General features: G+C 47.7%; 2 long non-coding RNA genes across 9 annotated transcripts; one reads left to right on the top strand and one right to left on the bottom strand.

Annotated features, from left to right (window-relative positions):
* Positions 1-1,327: 1,327 nt before the first annotated feature.
* LOC127906753 (uncharacterized) lies at positions 1,328-7,240 on the bottom strand. Its single transcript, XR_008062761.1, has 2 exons — positions 2,485-7,240; positions 1,328-2,277 (listed from the first exon to the last, which is right to left on the bottom strand). It is a non-coding gene; the product is annotated as an uncharacterized LOC127906753 (long non-coding RNA).
* A 1,593-nt stretch (positions 7,241-8,833) lies between these two features.
* On the top strand, positions 8,834-11,449 carry LOC127906894 (uncharacterized). 8 transcript variants are annotated; one of them, XR_008063049.1, is made up of 6 exons: positions 9,773-9,921; positions 9,974-10,105; positions 10,159-10,344; positions 10,714-10,872; positions 11,032-11,269; positions 11,323-11,447. It is a non-coding gene; the product is annotated as an uncharacterized LOC127906894 (long non-coding RNA). The 8 variants fall into 8 exon arrangements; XR_008063052.1 differs by adding an exon at positions 10,450-10,502 and having other exon boundaries at positions 9,974-10,344; XR_008063050.1 differs by lacking the exons at positions 9,773-9,921; positions 9,974-10,105 and adding an exon at positions 8,834-9,762 and having other exon boundaries at positions 10,133-10,344.
* Positions 11,450-15,521: the final 4,072 nt, after the last annotated feature.

Raw genomic sequence — 15,521 nt, 5'->3', positions numbered from 1 at the left:
GTGTGTACAGAGATGTCCCTACCATGACTTGGTGATGTGAAGAGTGTGTGTGTGTGTGTGTACAGAGATGTCCCTACCGTGACTTGGTGATGTGTACAGTGTGTGTGTGTGTACAGAGATGTCCCTACCGTGACTTGGTGATGTGTAGAGTGTGTGTGTACAGAGATGTCCCTACCGTGACTTGGTGATGTGTACAGTGTGTGTGTGTGTACAGAGATGTCCCTACCGTGACTTGGTGATGTGTAGAGTGTGTGTGTGTGTACAGAGATGTCCCTACCGTGACTTGGTGATGTGTAGAGTGTGTGTGTACAGAGATGTCCCTACCGTGACTTGGTGATGTGTAGAGTGTGTGTGTGTGTGTGTATGTGTATGTGTACAGAGATGTCTCTACCGTGACTTGGTGATGTGTAGAGTGTGTGTGTGTGTGTGTACAGAGATGTCCATACCGTGACTTGGTGATGTGTAGAGTGTGTGTGTACAGAGATGTCCCTACCGTGACTTGGTGATGTGTAGAGTGTGTGTGTGTGTGTGTGTGTGTGTGTGTGTGTATGTGTGTACAGAGATGTCCCTACCGTGACTTGGTGATGTGTCGAGTGTGTGTGTGTGTACAGAGATGTCCCTACCGTGACTTGGTGATGTGAAGAGTGTGTGTGTGTGTGTATGTGTGTGTGTGTGTGTACAGAGATGTCCCTACCGTGACTTGGTGATGTGTAGTGTGTGTGTGTACAGAGATGTCCCTACCGTGACTTGGTGATGTGTAGAGTGTGTGTGTACAGAGATGTCCCTACCGTGACTTGGTGATGTGTAGAGTGTGTGTGTGTGTGTATGTGTACAGAGATGTCTCTACCGTGACTTGGTGATGTGTAGAGTGTGTGTGTGTATGTGTACAGAGATGTCCATACCGTGACTTGGTGATGTGTAGAGTGTGTGTGTACAGAGATGTCCCTACCGTGACTTGGTGATGTGTAGAGTGTGTGTGTGTGTGTATGTGTGTACAGAGATGTCCCTACCGTGACTTGGTGATGTGTCGAGTGTGTGTGTGTGTGTACAGAGATGTCCCTACCGTGACTTGGTGATGTGTAGAGTGTGTGTGTACAGAGATGTCCCTACCGTGACTTGGTGATGTGTAGAGTGTGTGTGTACAGAGATGTCCCTACCGTGACTTGGTGATGTGTAGAGTGTGTGTGTACAGAGATGTCCCTACCGTGACTTGGTGATGTGTCGAGTGTGTGTGTGTGTACAGAGATGTCCATACCGTGACTTGGTGATGTGTAGAGTGTGTGTGTGTGTACAGAGATGTCCCTACCGTGACTTGGTGATGTGTAGAGTGTGTGTGTGTGTGTGTGTGTGTGTGTGTGTGTGTGTGTGTGTGTGTGTGTGTGTGTGTGTGTGTACAGAGATGTCCATAGCGTAACTTGGTGATGTGTAGAGTGTGTGTGTGTGTACAGAGATGTCCATACCGTGACTTGGTGATGTGTAGAGTGTGTGTGTACAGAGATGTCCCTACCGTGACTTGGTGATGTGTCGAGTGTGTGTGTGTGTACAGAGATGTCCCTATCGTGACTTGGTGATGTGTAGAGTGTGTGTGTGTACAGAGATGTCCATACCGTGACTTGGTGATGTGTAGAGTGTGTATGTACAGAGATGTCCCTACCGTGACTTGGTGATGTGAAGAGTGTGTATGTACAGAGATGTCCCTACCGTGACTTGGTGATGTGTAGAGTGTGTGTGTGTGTACAGAGATGTCCCTACCATGACTTGGTGATGTGTAGAGTGTGTGTATGTGTACAGAGATGTCTCTACCGTGACTTGGTGATGTGTAGAGTGTGTGTGTGTGTGTGTACAGAGATGTCCCTACCGTGACTTGGTGATGTGTAGAGTGTGTGTGTGTACAGAGATGTCCCTACCGTGACTTGGTGATATGTAGAGTGTGTGTGTACAGAGATGTCCCTACCGTGACTTGGTGATGTGTAGAGTGTGTGTGTACAGAGATGTCCCTACCGTGACTTGGTGATGTGTACCACACAAACACACACGCACATATACAAATACACACTCACACACACTGTATTTTGTAAGGAGGGAGAGCTCCCATATTAGTTGGAGAGCGAGGGAGTGAGTAAAGGGGTGTAGGTAATAAGTGATGTGTGTGTGTACAGAGATGTCCCTACCGTAACTTGGTGATGTGTAGTGTGTGTGTGTACAGAGATGTCCCTACCGTGACTTGGTGATGTGTAGAGTGTGTATGTGTGTGTACAGAGATGTCCCTACCGTGACCTGGTGGTGTATAGAGTGTGTGTACAGAGATGGTCCTTCTGTAGCTCAGTTGGTAGAGCATGGCGCTTGTAACGCCAGGGTAGTGGGTTCGATTCCCGGGACCACCCATACGTAGAATGTATGCACACATGACTGTAAGTCGCTTTGGATAAAAGCGTCTGCTAAATGGCATATATTATTATATTATTATTATGTCCCTACCGTGACTTGGTGATGTGTAGAGTGTGTATGTGTGTGTACAGAGATGTCCCTACCGTGACTTGGTGATGTGTAGAGTGTGTATGTGTGTGTACAGAGATGTCCCTACCGTGACTTGGTGATGTGTAGAGTGTGTATGTGTGTGTACAGAGATGTCCCTACCGTGACTTGGTGATGTGTAGTGTGTGTGTGTACAGAGATGTCCCTACCGTGACTTGGTGATGTGTACAGTGTGTGTGTGTGTACAGAGATGTCCCTACCGTGACTTGGTGATGTGTAGAGTGTGTGTGTGTGTACAGAGATGTCCCTACCGTGACTTGGTGATGTGTAGAGTGTGTGTGTACAGAGATGTCCCTACCGTGACTTGGTGATGTGTAGAGTGTGTGTGTACAGAGATGTCCCCACCGTGACTTGGTGATGTGTAGAGTGTGTGTGTACAGAGATGTCCCTACCGTGACTTGGTGATGTGTAGAGTGTGTGTGTGTGTGTGTATGTGTACAGAGATGTCTCTACCGTGACTTGGTGATGTGTAGAGTGTGTGTGTGTGTGTGTACAGAGATGTCCATACCGTGACTTGGTGATGTGTAGAGTGTGTGTGTACAGAGATGTCCCTACCGTGACTTGGTGATGTGTAGAGTGTGTGTGTGTGTGTGTGTGTGTATGTGTGTACAGAGATGTCCCTACCGTGACTTGGTGATGTGTCGAGTGTGTGTGTGTGTACAGAGATGTCCCTACCGTGACTTGGTGATGTGAAGAGTGTGTGTGTGTGTGTGTATGTGTGTGTGTGTGTGTACAGAGATGTCCCTACCGTGACTTGGTGATGTGTAGTGTGTGTGTGTACAGAGATGTCCCTACCGTGACTTGGTGATGTGTAGAGTGTGTGTGTACAGAGATGTCCCTACCGTGACTTGGTGATGTGTAGAGTGTGTGTGTGTGTGTATGTGTACAGAGATGTCTCTACCGTGACTTGGTGATGTGTAGAGTGTGTGTGTGTATGTGTACAGAGATGTCCATACCGTGACTTGGTGATGTGTAGAGTGTGTGTGTACAGAGATGTCCCTACCGTGACTTGGTGATGTGTAGAGTGTGTGTGTGTGTGTATGTGTGTACAGAGATGTCCCTACCGTGACTTGGTGATGTGTCGAGTGTGTGTGTGTGTGTACAGAGATGTCCCTACCGTGACTTGGTGATGTGTAGAGTGTGTGTGTACAGAGATGTCCCTACCGTGACTTGGTGATGTGTAGAGTGTGTGTGTACAGAGATGTCCCTACCGTGACTTGGTGATGTGTAGAGTGTGTGTGTACAGAGATGTCCCTACCGTGACTTGGTGATGTGTCGAGTGTGTGTGTGTGTACAGAGATGTCCATACCGTGACTTGGTGATGTGTAGAGTGTGTGTGTGTGTACAGAGATGTCCCTACCGTGACTTGGTGATGTGTAGAGTGTGTGTGTGTGTGTGTGTGTGTGTGTGTGTGTGTGTGTGTGTGTGTGTGTGTGTGTGTGTGTGTGTGTGTACAGAGATGTCCATAGCGTAACTTGGTGATGTGTAGAGTGTGTGTGTGTGTACAGAGATGTCCATACCGTGACTTGGTGATGTGTAGAGTGTGTGTGTACAGAGATGTCCCTACCGTGACTTGGTGATGTGTCGAGTGTGTGTGTGTGTACAGAGATGTCCCTATCGTGACTTGGTGATGTGTAGAGTGTGTGTGTGTACAGAGATGTCCATACCGTGACTTGGTGATGTGTAGAGTGTGTATGTACAGAGATGTCCCTACCGTGACTTGGTGATGTGAAGAGTGTGTATGTACAGAGATGTCCCTACCGTGACTTGGTGATGTGTAGAGTGTGTGTGTGTGTACAGAGATGTCCCTACCATGACTTGGTGATGTGTAGAGTGTGTGTATGTGTACAGAGATGTCTCTACCGTGACTTGGTGATGTGTAGAGTGTGTGTGTGTGTGTGTACAGAGATGTCCCTACCGTGACTTGGTGATGTGTAGAGTGTGTGTGTGTACAGAGATGTCCCTACCGTGACTTGGTGATATGTAGAGTGTGTGTGTACAGAGATGTCCCTACCGTGACTTGGTGATGTGTAGAGTGTGTGTGTACAGAGATGTCCCTACCGTGACTTGGTGATGTGTACCACACAAACACACACGCACATATACAAATACACACTCACACACACTGTATTTTGTAAGGAGGGAGAGCTCCCATATTAGTTGGAGAGCGAGGGAGTGAGTAAAGGGGTGTAGGTAATAAGTGATGTGTGTGTGTACAGAGATGTCCCTACCGTAACTTGGTGATGTGTAGTGTGTGTGTGTACAGAGATGTCCCTACCGTGACTTGGTGATGTGTAGAGTGTGTATGTGTGTGTACAGAGATGTCCCTACCGTGACCTGGTGGTGTATAGAGTGTGTGTACAGAGATGGTCCTTCTGTAGCTCAGTTGGTAGAGCATGGCGCTTGTAACGCCAGGGTAGTGGGTTCGATTCCCGGGACCACCCATACGTAGAATGTATGCACACATGACTGTAAGTCGCTTTGGATAAAAGCGTCTGCTAAATGGCATATATTATTATATTATTATTATGTCCCTACCGTGACTTGGTGATGTGTAGAGTGTGTATGTGTGTGTACAGAGATGTCCCTACCGTGACTTGGTGATGTGTAGAGTGTGTATGTGTGTGTACAGAGATGTCCCTACCGTGACTTGGTGATGTGTAGAGTGTGTATGTGTGTGTACAGAGATGTCCCTACCGTGACTTGGTGATGTGTAGTGTGTGTGTGTACAGAGATGTCCCTACCGTGACTTGGTGATGTGTACAGTGTGTGTGTGTGTACAGAGATGTCCCTACCGTGACTTGGTGATGTGTAGAGTGTGTGTGTGTGTACAGAGATGTCCCTACCGTGACTTGGTGATGTGTAGAGTGTGTGTGTACAGAGATGTCCCTACCGTGACTTGGTGATGTGTAGAGTGTGTGTGTACAGAGATGTCCCCACCGTGACTTGGTGATGTGTAGAGTGTGTGTGTACAGAGATGTCCCTACCGTGACTTGGTGATGTGTAGAGTGTGTGTGTGTGTGTGTATGTGTACAGAGATGTCTCTACCGTGACTTGGTGATGTGTAGAGTGTGTGTGTGTGTGTGTACAGAGATGTCCATACCGTGACTTGGTGATGTGTAGAGTGTGTGTGTACAGAGATGTCCCTACCGTGACTTGGTGATGTGTAGAGTGTGTGTGTGTGTGTGTGTGTGTATGTGTGTACAGAGATGTCCCTACCGTGACTTGGTGATGTGTCGAGTGTGTGTGTGTGTACAGAGATGTCCCTACCGTGACTTGGTGATGTGAAGAGTGTGTGTGTGTGTGTGTATGTGTGTGTGTGTGTGTACAGAGATGTCCCTACCGTGACTTGGTGATGTGTAGTGTGTGTGTGTACAGAGATGTCCCTACCGTGACTTGGTGATGTGTAGAGTGTGTGTGTACAGAGATGTCCCTACCGTGACTTGGTGATGTGTAGAGTGTGTGTGTGTGTATGTGTACAGAGATGTCTCTACCGTGACTTGGTGATGTGTAGAGTGTGTGTGTGTATGTGTACAGAGATGTCCATACCGTGACTTGGTGATGTGTAGAGTGTGTGTGTACAGAGATGTCCCTACCGTGACTTGGTGATGTGTAGAGTGTGTGTGTGTGTGTGTGTATGTGTGTACAGAGATGTCCCTACCGTGACTTGGTGATGTGTCGAGTGTGTGTGTGTGTGTACAGAGATGTCCCTACCGTGACTTGGTGATGTGTAGAGTGTGTGTGTACAGAGATGTCCCTACCGTGACTTGGTGATGTGTAGAGTGTGTGTGTACAGAGATGTCCCTACCGTGACTTGGTGATGTGTCGAGTGTGTGTGTGTGTACAGAGATGTCCCTACCGTGACTTGGTGATGTGTCGAGTGTGTGTGTGTGTACAGAGATGTCCATACCGTGACTTGGTGATGTGTAGAGTGTGTGTGTGTGTACAGAGATGTCCCTACCGTGACTTGGTGATGTGTAGAGTGTGTGTGTGTGTGTGTGTGTGTGTGTGTGTGTGTGTGTGTGTGTGTGTACAGAGATGTCCATAGCGTAACTTGGTGATGTGTAGAGTGTGTGTGTGTGTACAGAGATGTCCATACCGTGACTTGGTGATGTGTAGAGTGTGTGTGTACAGAGATGTCCCTACCGTGACTTGGTGATGTGTCGAGTGTGTGTGTGTGTACAGAGATGTCCCTATCGTGACTTGGTGATGTGTAGAGTGTGTGTGTGTACAGAGATGTCCATACCGTGACTTGGTGATGTGTAGAGTGTGTATGTACAGAGATGTCCCTACCGTGACTTGGTGATGTGAAGAGTGTGTATGTACAGAGATGTCCCTACCGTGACTTGGTGATGTGTAGAGTGTGTGTGTGTGTACAGAGATGTCCCTACCATGACTTGGTGATGTGTAGAGTGTGTGTATGTGTACAGAGATGTCTCTACCGTGACTTGGTGATGTGTAGAGTGTGTGTGTGTGTGTGTACAGAGATGTCCCTACCGTGACTTGGTGATGTGTAGAGTGTGTGTGTGTACAGAGATGTCCCTACCGTGACTTGGTGATATGTAGAGTGTGTGTGTACAGAGATGTCCCTACCGTGACTTGGTGATGTGTAGAGTGTGTGTGTACAGAGATGTCCCTACCGTGACTTGGTGATGTGTACCACACAAACACACACGCACATATACAAATACACACTCACACACACTGTATTTTGTAAGGAGGAGAGCTCCCATATTAGTTGGAGAGCGAGGGAGTGAGTAAAGGGGTGTAGGTAATAAGTGATGTGTGTGTGTACAGAGATGTCCCTACCGTAACTTGGTGATGTGTAGTGTGTGTGTGTACAGAGATGTCCCTACCGTGACTTGGTGATGTGTAGAGTGTGTATGTGTGTGTACAGAGATGTCCCTACCGTGACCTGGTGGTGTATAGAGTGTGTGTACAGAGATGGTCCTTCTGTAGCTCAGTTGGTAGAGCATGGCGCTTGTAACGCCAGGGTAGTGGGTTCGATTCCCGGGACCACCCATACGTAGAATGTATGCACACATGACTGTAAGTCGCTTTGGATAAAAGCGTCTGCTAAATGGCATATATTATTATATTATTATTATGTCCCTACCGTGACTTGGTGATGTGTAGAGTGTGTATGTGTGTGTACAGAGATGTCCCTACCGTGACTTGGTGATGTGTAGAGTGTGTATGTGTGTGTACAGAGATGTCCCTACCGTGACTTGGTGATGTGTAGTGTGTGTGTGTGTGTGTACAGAGATGTCCATACCGTGACTTGGTGATATGTAGTGTGTGTGTGTGTACAGAGATGTCCCTACCGTGACTTGGTGATGTGTAGTATGTGTGTGTACAGAGATGTCCCTTCCATGACTTGGTGATGTGTAGAGTGTGTGTGTGTGTGTACAGAGATGTCCCTACCATGACTTGGTGATGTGTAGTGTGTGTGTACAGAGATGTCCCTACCGTGACTTGGTGATGTGTAGAGTGTGTGTGTGTGTGTACAGAGATGTCCCTACCATGACTTGGTGATGTGTAGTGTGTGTGTACAGAGATGTCCCTACCATGACTTGGTGATGTGTAGTGTGTGTGTACAGAGATGTCCCTACCATGACTTGGTGATGTGTAGAGTGTGTATGTGTGTGTACAGAGATGTCCCTACCGTGACTTGCTGGAGTGACTGGAACCCATTTACTTAACTAAACAAACCCCAGTCTCTCTCTATCTAAGAAATCATGTGTCTTCTTCTTGAGTAGGTCTTTGTTTCTATGTCTCTCTTAAGTCTCTCTTTGTTTCTCAGTCCTCTCTCCCTCCCTCACACTCGTTCTCTATCTGGTCTCTTTCTGTCTGTCTGCTTCTCTACGCTCATCTAGACAAACCTGAGCAAACAAGGAAGTCCGTCCCATCATGTGGATTTGGCTTTCCTCCAATCCAGTATCCTTGTCTCCCCTCTCTCAGCCCTAACCCCCTAGTCTATAGCCTTGTCCCTATCCTCAACCTCAGCCCCAGCCTCAACCCCAGCCTCAGCCCCAGCCTCAACCCAGGCGCCAGCCAGTAAGCCAGACACCCCTAACCCACACCCTGCCGTCTCTCTCTCTCTGTTTGTCTATTCCTCCTCCTCCTGTTGCTAAAGCACACCGCCAGGCAGCTCACCCCTCCCCCTCTCGTTCACTCTAGCTCTCTCTCCCTTTCTTCTCCAGGCAGCACACTCAATCACCTCCCCTCCCCCTCCCCTCTCTCACCACCCCTCACCATCACCGCCTTCATTCCAATGAATGCACAATCCACCCTTCAGCCATGGGGGACTGGCCCGAGGGTTGGCACACACACACACACAAACACACTCTCACACCCATCTGTGTGTGCACATCTGCAGAGGGAACAGAAGACCATCAGAGCAAAGAGAGAATGCACACACACACACACACACACACACACACACACACACACACACACACACACACACACACACACACACACACACACACACACACACACACACACACACACACACACACACACACACACACACACACACACACACACACACACACACAAGCTACAAGGACATTCTCACCAGAGGCCAGTGTCACCTTCACCACATATCCCAATAGTATGGGCACGATTAGAAATACACACAAATACTACACATTTAGCCTAGAATATATAGAAATATATATCACCCACAGTTATATATATATATGTGTGTAAAACTATAAATACAAACCCCCAACAGGAATATCTATGTAAATCTAGGTATAGGAGTATCGTAGTGTGTGCACAGATTCAACTGTATGAATAGATTAGTGTGTCCGTCTCCCGTGGATGTTTCCTTATAGAGCAACAGTGACGCCACGTTAGACAGCACAGGAGATCTGGTGCACGCAGCTCTATTCTACAAGTAGCACAGCAGTCGACCCGGCGTGAACCACTGCGCCCGAGTCACTACCGACAGGGAGAAAGGGAAAAAATGGAAGGAGCGAGGGAGGAGAGTGAGGGATGCACTTCTGGGTGCTAATGAATGAATGAAGCAAGCGATTACAAAGTGATGGAGAAAGAGAGAGAGGAGAATGGAGGGCAGGAAATTCCCTAAAGGAGAGGAGGAGAGAAAGGGAGGCAAATTGAATAGTGACACTGGAGAGATGTGTTCAGTGCTTGGGCTCTGCTAGTTGTGTGTGTATCAGTGGGGTAGAGTAGGTACCAGTTTACAGCTGAGCTGATGAGGTGTGTGCATCAGTGGGGTAGAGTAGGTACCAGTTTACAGCTGAGCTGATGAGGTGTGTGTATCAGTGGGGTAGAGTAGGTACCAGTTTACAGCTGAGCTGATGAGGTGTGTGTATCAGTGGGGTAGAGTAGGTACCAGTTTACAGCTGAGCTGATGAGGTGTGTGTATCAGTGGGCAGAGTAGGTACCAGTTTACAGCTGAGCTGATGAGGTGTGTGTATCAGTGGGGTAGAGTAGGTACCAGTTTACAGCTGAGCTGATGAGGTGTGTGTATCAGTGGGGTAGAGTAGGTACCAGTTTACAGCTGAGCTGATGAGGTGTGTGTATCAGTGGGGTAGAGTAGGTACCAGTGTACAGCTGAGCTGATGAGGTGTGTGTATCAGTGGGGTAGAGTAGGTACCAGTTTACAGCTGAGCTGATGAGGTGTGTGTATCAGTGGGGTAGAGTAGGTACCAGTTTACAGCTGAGCTGATGAGGTGTGTGTATCAGTGGGGTAGAGTAGGTACCAGTTTACAGCTGAGCTGATGAGGTGTGTGTATCAGTGGGGTAGAGTAGGTACCAGTTTACAGCTGAGCTGATGAGGTGTGTGCATCAGTGGGGTAGAGTAGGTACCAGTTTACAGCTGAGCTGATGAGGTGTTTGTATCAGTGGGTAGAGTAGGTACCAGTTTACAGCTGAGCTGATGAGGTGTGTGTATCAGTGGGGTAGAGTAGGTACCAGTTTACAGCTGAGCTGATGAGGTGTGTGCATCAGTGGGGTAGAGTAGGTACCAGTTTACAGCTGAGCTGATGAGGTGTTTGTATCAGTGGGTAGAGTAGGTACCAGTTTACAGCTGAGCTGATGAGGTGAGTGTATCAGTGGGGTAGAGTAGGTACCAGTGTACAGCTGAGCTGATGAGGTGTGTGTATCAGTGGGGTAGAGTAGGTACCAGTGTACAGCTGAGCTGATGAGGTGTGTGTATCAGTGGGGTAGAGTAGGTACCAGTTTACAGCTGAGCTGATGAGGTGTGTGTATCAGTGGGGTAGAGTAGGTACCAGTTTACAGCTGAGCTGATGAGGTGTGTGTATCAGTGGGGTAGAGTAGGTACCAGTTTACAGCTGAGCTGATGAGGTGTGTGCATCAGTGGGGTAGAGTAGGTACCAGTTTACAGCTGAGCTGATGAGGCGTGTGCATCAGTGGGGTAGAGTAGGTACCAGTTTACAGCTGAGCTGATGAGGCGTGTGTATCAGTGGGGTAGAGTAGGTACCAGTTTACAGCTGAGCTGATGAGGTGTGTGTATCAGTGGGGTAGAGTAGGTACCAGTTTACAGCTGAGCTGATGAGGTGTGTGTATCAGTGGGGTAGAGTAGGTACCAGTTTACAGCTGAGCTGATGAGGTGTGTGTATCAGTGGGGTAGAGTAGGTACCAGTTTACAGCTGAGCTGATGAGGTGTGTGTATCAGTGGGGTAGAGTAGGTACCAGTTTACAGCTGAGCTGATGAGGTGTGTGTATCAGTGGGGTAGAGTAGGTACCAGTTTACAGCTGAGCTGATGAGGCGTGTGTATCAGTGGGGTAGAGTAGGTACCAGTTTACAGCTGAGCTGATGAGGTGTGTGTATCAGTGGGGTAGAGTAGGTACCAGTTTACAGCTGAGCTGATGAGGTGTGTGTATCAGTGGGGTAGAGTAGGTACCAGTTTACAGCTGAGCTGATGAGGTGTGTGTATCAGGAGCGGTTCTATTCTCTAGGAATTTGGATCGGTTTAAAGTACAGGGTCGGGAACTTAATGAGCACTGGGAACACTACACTACACTACACTACACTACACTACACTACACTACACTACACTACACTACACTACACTACTACACTACAACCACACACACACACACACACACACACACACACACACACACACACACACACACACAATTGAATTGAGACAGACATTGCTGATGCAGGAAATCCTGTCAAAGACTCACACACATGCACGCACAACAATAGCATGCTGATCACTTGAGCTCACATTGATAGCGCCTCCCTACATTCGCCTGCTACCCCCCCCACACACACACTGACTGCAGACTAGTGCCAGGAACAACCCCAAACACCCACCTATACCAGCAGGTACAAACTGTCTCACTACTAGCCCTGGCGCTCTCTTTCTCTCTCTCTCTCTCTAAAGATACAAAAATATATTATATACCCCCACACACACACTATGACCGCAGACTAGTGCCTGGACCAACCCCAAACACCCACCTATACCAGCAGCTACAAACAGTCTCACTACTAGCCCTGGCGCTCTCTCTCTCTCTCAATTCAATTAGCTTTATTGGCATGATGTAACAATGTACATATTGCCATTAGCTTACATTGGAGATTTACATTATTAACATTATTAACATAGTTAAAATAATAAGAATCAATATTGTCAATGGGACAAGAGTAACAACAATAATCAGGGGTCAAAATCATCTCTCTCTCTCTTTCTTTCTCTCTGTCTCAGTATGTATAGGGACAGGGATGTACTCCTTAATGCTTAGCCAGCAACTCCCATAGCATGGATCCATATGTACAACCACATCAGCTGGGAGCGAAAGAGGGAGAGAGGGAGTGAGAGAGAAAGCAAGCGAGAGAGAGAGAGAGAGAGAGAGAGAGAGAGAGAGAGAGAAAAGAGAGAAAAGAGAGTAGTCTTTTGTGCAAGCCTGGCATTTAAATCACAGAGGAACCTCCACTGAGCGCACGAGAAAGAAAGAGCAGGAGAGAGAGAACGAGAGAGAGAAAGAAAGAGTGAACGAGAAAGACAGAGAAGCGGAGAGGGAGGGAGAGAAAGAGAAGGAAGAATAAACTACTTTTGTGTTTCCAACACCAGCGGGTAGAAGTCAGTGACAGCCAGCAACATAAACACACTACTACCCAGCTGACGTACAATCTCTCTGTGTATGTCTAATTCTCTCTCTCACACACACACACACACACACACACACACACACACACACACACACACACACACACACACACACACACACACACACACACACACACACACACACCCTCTCCCTCCCCCCCTGCACAGCAACTTTCTCCTGCTAGCGTGCTTTTGTCTACCCTTGGTGCTAGCTGCGAGCTAGCTAAAAAAAAACTCTAGAATTTGTTCAAATGATAGCAGTGTATGTGTGAGTGTGTGTGTAAAATGAGAAAGCTCTTACCTTGGTCAGGGCTTAGGCTGCGGCACTGATTAGGTAGTAGTAATATCCAGATTGTTGTGTTAGCTAGCTAGGGCAGAGCAGCGGCTGCAGCCGTAGCTTTGTTTTCCCTTCTGTTCCCTTTAAACCAGACGGACGGACGGGGGCCAGGAACCAGGTCCCCCCCACACACACACACTGAGCGACGAACCGATGCACACAACAACAAATTAAACACACACAACCAGCCCACCAACCCGACACTGGTGTCAGAAGCATGCAGAGTAAAAAAAAAAAAGAGAAGACAAATGATACATAAATAGAATTGTGTTTTTCTCTCCCTCTCTCTCTTCCAGAAAAAAAAGTGTGTGCTTCTCGCTTTGGATCTCCTCTTTCCGTTCTCTCCCTCTTTCACTCACCCTCTCTCTCTCTCTCTCTCCCACACACACACACACACACACGCACTCGTTTTCTGTCTCGCTTTTTTTCCACTCAGTAGTCAAACAAAGAAAGGAAAGGAACAGAGCATACACACACCACAGATCCTGGAGCCCAACCCCCAGCCTGCCTCTCTCTCTCTCTCCCCCCCCCCCTCCTTTCGCTGAACAGCCCCTCCCCCTCTTCTCTGATCACCCTCCTCCTCCTCTCCTCTCTCAGCCAGGCTCTGGCCTCGTTTTCATTTCATTCGCCCGTTCCCCATCTCCCTCCCTCTCTTTATCTGTGTGTCAAACAGATGGGATTGGAGAGAGGAAGGAGAGAGGAAGGAGAGAGGAGAGAGGAAGGAGAGAGGAAGGAGCCTCTTCGCTCACTCACCCTCTCACTCTCTTTCCTACCCTCTCTCTCTCACTCTCTTTCTCTCTCTCAATTTCAATTCAATTAAATTCAGAGGGTTTTATTGGCATGGGAAACATATATTTACATTGCCAAAGCAAGTGAAATAAATAATAAACAAAAGTGAGAAAAAAATAACCCAATCAGAAATGAACAAAAGTTCCAGATTAATAGAGACATTTCCAATGTCATATAATGTCTATATACAGTGTTGCGACGATGAGCAAATAGTTAAAGTACAAGAGGGAAAATAAATAACAATAAATATGGGTTGTATTTACAAGGGTGTTTGTTCCGGGCAACAGGTCACAGGTCACGTCACCTCTCTCTATTCAGTGTTGTATTAATGGGTGTTGAAGATGATACTATTTAACACTGCTTTTACCTCAACTGAGCCTGAGCTACTCTCCTGAGAAAGAGAAGACACGGATAACCCTGGACTGCGCTTACAAAACAAATAGGGTGTTGCATGGATGCAGTACGTTTCCAACAACGATGAGACAGTCTACCCAGGGAGGAGGTGAGAGCCCCCGGTGGAGCCGTGCCAGGAAAATATCCTCTCCCTCAACATCAACACAACGGAGGAGCTGATGGTGGACGACAGGAGACAGAGTCGCAGTGGACAGGGTTAAAAAGCTTCGAGTTCCTCGACCCACACGTCACTGGCCCCTTCACACAGACAGCGTGGTGAAGAAGGAGCATCAGCACCTCTTTAAACCTCAGGAGGCGGGAGAAATTTGGCGTGGCCCCATGAGATCCCTCACAAACTACAGACGCATCATTGAGAGCACCCCGTCGCGTTGTCTCGCCGCCTGGTACAGCTACTGCACCGCGCGCAACTGCGGGGCTCTCCAGAAGGTGGTGTGGTCAGTCCAACGCATCACCGGGGGCACATTGCCTGCCCTCCAGGACACCTTCAGCACCCGTTGTCACAGGAAGGCCAAGAAGATCGTCAAGGACCTCAACCACCCGAGTCACGGCATGTTCACCCCGCTATCATCCAGAAGGCGAGGTCAGTACAGGTGCATCAAAGCTGGGACCGGAAGACTGAAAAACAGCTTCTACCTCCAGGCCATCAGACTATTAGGTAGTCACCACTAGCCGGCCTCACCCAGTACCCTGCCCTGAACTCAGTAACTATTACTAGCCGGCTACCAACCGGTATTCAACCCTGGACCTTTACATTTAAAAAAAAAAAAAAAAAGCTTTATTTAACTAGGCAAGTCAGTTAGGAAGAAATTCTTATTTTCAATGACGGTGGAACAGTGGGTTATAACTGCCTGTTCAAGGACAGAACGACAGATCTGTACCTTGTCAGCTCGGGGGTTTGAACTTGCAACCTTCCGGTTACTAGTCCAACGCTCTAACCACTAGGCTACCCTGCCGCCCCCGCCACCTTAGAGACAGCTACATAGTCATTGAACACTGGTCACTTTAATAACGTTGACCAACTGTTTCATCCACTTTGTATGTATATACTGTATTCTAATCAAGCCTCATCCTATATAACTACTGCAGTACACACCTTTTCTATTCATTTACTGTCCATACTGTCTTTACACACCATTATATACAGTTGAAGTCGGATGTTTGGAAACACCTACTCATTCAAGGGTTTATCTTCATTTTTCAAAACTATGAAATAACACATATGGAATCATGTAGTAAGCAAGTGCCTTGATGACAGCTTTGCACACTCTTGGCATTCTCTCAACCAGCTTCATGAGGTAGTCACCTGGAATGCATTTCAATTAAAAGTTCAT

The sequence above is a fragment of the Oncorhynchus keta genome, chromosome 13 (genome assembly GCF_023373465.1).
Source record: "Oncorhynchus keta strain PuntledgeMale-10-30-2019 chromosome 13, Oket_V2, whole genome shotgun sequence".
In the NCBI taxonomy this organism is placed as follows: Eukaryota; Metazoa; Chordata; class Actinopteri; order Salmoniformes; family Salmonidae; genus Oncorhynchus; species Oncorhynchus keta.
This window is presented reverse-complemented; position numbering and strand designations above follow the sequence as displayed.